This window comes from Amblyomma americanum, chromosome 6, assembly GCF_052857255.1.
Source record: "Amblyomma americanum isolate KBUSLIRL-KWMA chromosome 6, ASM5285725v1, whole genome shotgun sequence".
NCBI lineage: Eukaryota > Metazoa > Arthropoda > Arachnida > Ixodida > Ixodidae > Amblyomma > Amblyomma americanum.
This window is the reverse complement of record NC_135502.1, coordinates 197,734,721-197,740,814: the sequence shown is the minus strand read 5'-3', so window position 1 is coordinate 197,740,814 and position 6,094 is coordinate 197,734,721.

The following is a 6,094-nucleotide window of genomic DNA, read 5'->3' as shown; positions in this document are numbered from 1 at the left end:
AAGGCAAGGAACCAGGCACCGCTCAATAATTAATAAAAAAAAACAAATTTTTAGTAAACACTTCACAATGTTTTTCATTGACATTTCCACATATTCTGGTTTTATATTTAATTCGGAGCATGCAACTTTAGCATAATTATTTTTTAAAATTGACAAAAAGTATGAAAATGTACCGTTTTTGTTGTAAATATCAACTTGCTCTCAGAAATTCGGAAATAGCCGTTTGTTTCTTCTACATGTCTAGTACCTATAACAAATGTTACAGGTGATGAAATTGCGTATATCGAAGTAAAAAAAATGCCGAAGTTGCAAAAAGTGCGTATTGAGCCAAAAATAGTCACCAATTTCGCCCTGGGGTGGTCCTAGTAAGGAATAAAAACAATAGCGGATTACGTAGAAAAGTTAATTGCCTTTCATTTCTGAAAGTTTTATCGAGGTAAGTTTTGTTTTAAGTGAGAAAATGATTTTTGAAGTTGAGCTTTCGCTCTGCAAGTTGCGTCGTCTCTTAACGCCTCTTCACCGCAGAACATGGCACCTGGTATGGCACAACGCTTACGGCCAGATAACATTCCAGTTTCCCGTCGTGCATTTTTAGGGCTGGCGCTAAAGAAGATATCGAGTAACATTCCGAGGATGGCATTCAATAAACGATTGTTTTCGCTTTCGAAGTTCGAACAGACCCGCTTTGGTGCGGGGCAGCCAAGAGAAGAAAAATGAGGGTATTCAGCATGCCACCTCGCATGGACCACGAGGACGGATGACCAGCCGGCATGGCAGGCGTATGACAAGTTCTTTATTTATATCGAATAATATCGCGGAGAGCGCACGCGAAGATGCGAAGTGCACACCGCTGCGGCGAGTAACGCGAGATGCGTTGGCGATGAACGCGGCCAGCTCGCGCGTAGGTGCTTCGCTCGCATGAAGGTGCTTCACCAGCAAAGTGGCTCGTCTACAGTTGTAGCTGGGTTATTAATGCAGAAATTGCACAGATTAAATGAAATACAACCAAGACATCACATCGGAAACAACCGGGCATGAGCCTCTGATGGCCACAAGCGTCGGGTACCAAGTGCTGCTGCTGCGTCGCAGATTGTTTTAACACCGGATCGTTCTGGTCATTTCCAGATCAGCGTCTCACAAGCTCTTATGCTGGTGCTTACGCCTGTTATGGCTTTACAGAATTACACCGAACAGTACGGTGTTTACAGAACCACACCGAACAACTATAGCTCACTTGGGCATGTTCCGCCCAGGCAGCGTTAAGAAAGTCTTTTCGCACGAATACCTGTTCCGACTACTCAACGTTCCCATGCTTGCCTGCAGTGCAAGCCCACTTAAGAACAAAAACTCTGCATTTCGTCTGGCCACAGTGTCGTGCTCTGCGGTGAAGAGGCGTTAAGAGACGACGCAACTTGCGGCCCGAGAGCTCAACTTCAAAAATTTTTTTCTCGCTTTAAACAAAAATTACCTCGATAAAAATTTCAGAAATTAAAGGCAATAAACTGTTCTGCGTAACCTACTGTTTGTATTTCTACTTGAACCACCTCAGGGTGAAATTAACGAATGTTTTTTGGCGCAAAACACACTTTTTGCAACATTAGTAATTTTTTTTTTGCATTTATATACACAGTTTCATCATATGTAACATTTGTTATAGGTACTACACATTTAGAAGAAACAAATGGCTATTTCGAGAGCAAGTTGATATTTACAACAAAAAAAGGCAAAAGTGGTACGTTTTCATACTTTTTGTCGATTTTAAAAAAATATTTGTGCCCTATAAAGCTGCATACTCCGAATTAAATCAAAAGCCATTATCTGTGCAAATGCCAATGAAAAAAATCGTGAAGTGTTTTCTAAATATTAGAATTTTTATCAATTACTGAGCAGTGCCTGGTTTCTCTCCTTTTCTAAATGTTCAAACTGCCCTCACCTCACGAATGAATTTTTTCTGGAAAAAACATTAAAGGGTTTCATTAGGCACATTAGGATAAGTTTCCGTGAATTTTTTTGAACAAATTGGAGATGGTCGAGCACAATGTCTGGGACGTTTGGCATGGAATGACCCCAAGAACCAATACTAACAAGTCCCAACTTTTCACTCTGCTTCCTTGTATATTTTTTCTGCTTGGGTAATGTTGTGAAGCATAAGTTGAAAAAGCTGTTTGGCAAGTGAAGGGAGAGAGACTCAGCTAGTTTGGTACGGGGACCAATGGAGGTGGGCGAAATAGTGCGTAAGCCATTTTACGCACGGATAACCTTGTGAAATTCACAAAGGTGTCGGGCAGAAAGACCCGATCTCGCCAATGCTATTCACCGCCTGTTTACAGGAAGTGTTCCGAGGCGTGGATTGGGAGCAGTTGGGGAAAAAGAGTTCATAGATAATACCTTAGGAATTTGCGATTCGCTGATGACATTGCCTGGCTAAGTCACTCAGGAGATGAGCTGCGATGCATGATAAATGAGTTAGGCAGAGCAGAACGGTAGGTCTTAAAATTAACGTGCAGAAAACCAAAGTATTGCTCAACAGTCCCGCAGGGGAGCAGCACAGTTCACAGTTGGTACCAAGAAAACATTGCTTCAGCGAAGATAGGCTCTGGCATGAAAAAAAATGCCGCAAAGGGCAAGAACAGTAGGTGTCCAAATTTACTGTCAGCAACGGTCTGGTGCTAAATGAGGCAAAGGAGTTGACTTCTCCGCAATTCATAGATGCTTTTAAACCATGTGACTGCGTTTGGTCAATAGAAGCGCGAGCGGCACAGCGAAAACAAACGCGCAACTCTAGGTACTTATACAGTAACTTAAGTGCTTAAGAGTCGAAGACTCTAGTCTTGCTCCCTCGCCGTCGCTCTCTGATTGCTACCCATGCCGCGGTCGCTGCTGCGCCCTGCTGAAATGATGCTCGCGACCGCAGCTGTGCATTCTCTGCTCAGTTTCATTTTTTGGAGCGAGAGCTCCACTACGCCATGTTTCGCCAAGGTCATCGGCTGTTGCAGTTTGACCTTCAGCAGGAGAAGCGCCGCTGGAGGTGTGGCTGTGACGTTAGACCACGTGACTCACTGCAGCTGTAGCAGCCGCGCCACTGCTCCGACCTCCGCTTTGCCAGATGTGGTCGTGTGATCATGCACATGACGGACGCGGCGTTTCAAGCGTCTAAGCGAGCGTAGCCAAGTGTAATTTAGCTTGCGCGTGCGCGTGTGTGTGTGACGTTCAACCTCCACGTGCCGACCAGCTTTGCACCGGGGTGCAATAGCGAGTATCGCAATGGTGACTCGGAACTGGCATATATATAAATATTCTGGCCGCCAAAAGACCCTGTTGAGTTCAAAAATGAAGCATGCTCTTCGCAGAAAAGATCGAAAGCTTAGAAATGCAGTTTCTGATCTGCATTTAGAAGAAGGCCTGCTTAAGCACTATCGTTTTGTAATTCAAGGTAAAGAAGTACTTTAGAGAAGGAAATGGATGTTGATACCAGGTGTTCTCCCAAGCCACTGGAAAATTTTGCAGTGGCGCTCCCCTGGTGTGGCGCCAGCAGTGCAAGAAGAGAACTGCAGGATTCCGAGCGCGCATCTGTGCAGTCCAAACCGACAACGAAGTAGGTAATGCGCATTTTCGCGATGAGCAAAAACGAAAGATGCGGGATATTTTACACTCTCCATCTAATACAGGGGCTTGCGAAAACCATTGTCATTAATGAGCGGTTACTATGTGCAATGAACGCGCACAGCAAGCTGCACAAAAAGTTCCGATGTCACATTGAGCGTATTAGGAATGCAGAGGCTCTTCTGAAGCAGGTTAATGAATTAAAAAGAAATTGTGCGAGGGAGCACTACTCAAAGGTTGTGCGCAGAGAGGATACATATCGCAAGAATTGCTCTGTGTTAACGTCGCGACAAGTTTGTTCTCTTTGCGATATCATTGCTTAAGGAGCACTGTGATGTTTTCCTCACTGCCGATCGATTAAGCTGATTAATGGATTCGGCATGCGTTCCAGAGACCAGTGCAAAAAAATTCGAGATCACTGCGACAACCCGCATTGGAGGAATGCGAAAGCATCGACGCCTCCTCGGCACTCGTCGCCTCTCTTTGCTTCTCTTTACATGTGGTCTGGACGTTGAAGCTGCACTATGACTCGGTCTCGCTAATGCTATTCACCGCCTGTTTACAGGAGGTATTTCGAGGCCTGAATTGGGAACAGTTGGAGATAAGAGTTAATGGAGAATACCTAAATAATCTGCGATTCGATGACGACATTGCCTTGCATGCTGAGTCACTCAGGATATGAACTGCAAATCATGACCAATGAGTTAGAGCAGTAAGGAGGGTCTTAAAATTTACATGCATACTCAGATCGACTGCTGCAGTTAGGGATTTTTAACACGCTCGCTGAGCTAATCGAAGCCCATAAGACGGCACAAGTGACCCGCTTGTTGCGCAGTGTTGCGGGACGCGTAATTCTTGACAAACTCCACATTCACCCCACTGAAGAGGTATGTGCAACATCACATTTACCAGTTGATATTACTAGCAGACCAGTTCTTAAACCAGTAGCCAAGAACATGCTGCCAGGTAGACATGACGCCCGCAGGAAAGCAGGGGTGCAGGCTCTTGAAAACAGCACAAAAACGAATCACGAGCAGTGTACATGGATGCAGCTCAACACATCAAGGGCGGAACATACGTGGAATGTATGGCCACTCCAAAGTCAGCCCTCGCTAACGCCACAACCTTTCACGCTAGCTCTATGCGCGAGGCAGAGGAAGTAACTATCGCACTGGCCATCTCGGATCCCCGCGCTGAAAACCATTCTAAGAGACTCTAAGAGCGCCATCAAAATTTCGCCCAAAACTCGGTAAGCGTGCTCGCAATGCGAATTCTGCGCAACCGAACTCTAGATCACATCAATCTCGTAACTCCAGAAACGAGGGGGCCGACCATGTAGCCCGAGGTTTAACCAACCGGGGGATGGGAGACCTCTTGGGAATGGACGCCCCCGCCGAGGCGCCTCGCTCGTACGGGGAGATTACTAACTTTTATCGCAAGCTAAGATGCACATATCCTGCTCCTCACCCCGGCCTGGACAGGGCGCAAGCCACGACACTCAGACGCCTAGAAACAAAGGCAATACTTAGCCCCTACCGATTATGTTTAATCACAAACGGTGAATATGACCCTGCATGCCCGCATTGCGGTGACGGGACGCACGCCACCCAAGACCATATTTTATGGGAATGCGCTAGCAAACCCCCTCCGACGACACTCTTTGCCAGCTCCCTCGGCGGAGGAATGGGACAAGCTCTTGGCCAGTTTAAGAAAAACAACGCAACCGGCCCTCATCACGCGAGCTCAAGAGGTCGCCTCCGTCTGGAGGTCACCTTGGACTCGCCCCAGCCCCTACTAATCCCTTCGATTGTGTGGCAATAAGGTTGTAACCACTACATCCACCTCATTATTCATTTCGGGTGTTGAAATTTGGCGCCACGCGTTGGCTCCGCCCACACTTCCGGGCACGTGGTCCCACACTTCTGGCGTTTTCAAATTTGGCGCCACATTGGCTGTGGCCCCGCCTACTTTTTTGCACATTTTTGGCTCTAATTGATTAACTATTCATCCGATTTCGAAACGTTTTGTCTTCACAGTATCCTCACATCATACTCTTTCGTTTACAACCACTCGTTTGATGCTACCTCTACCGAGTTCCCCACAACTGCTGCGGACGCGTTTTTGTGGACACGACTAAAAGGTCTCGATTTCGCTACACTTTCTGCACCAGTTCAAGAGGCGCAGCACTCTCGCACTCGATTTCGGAGTGCAGCTAGTGCCACCTGCACTTTGGCACTCGATTTGACTTCGTGCTGCACGAGTTCTGGACTGCTGCACTAGCCTCCCGGCGAGTTCTCTTCTCGTGAAAGTAGTGCAAGGTGCTTGGCACGCTTCGTAGCAGACTGCTCTGCGGCCATGCTTGTTTTAGTGAGCGGCGTTGAGACTATGGTTGAGATGGCTGCGTACCCTTGGCCGTCTCAACCATCTCAGCAGATGAACTGCAAAACGTGATCAGTGAGGCAGAATAAAACGGTGGGTCTAAAAATTAACA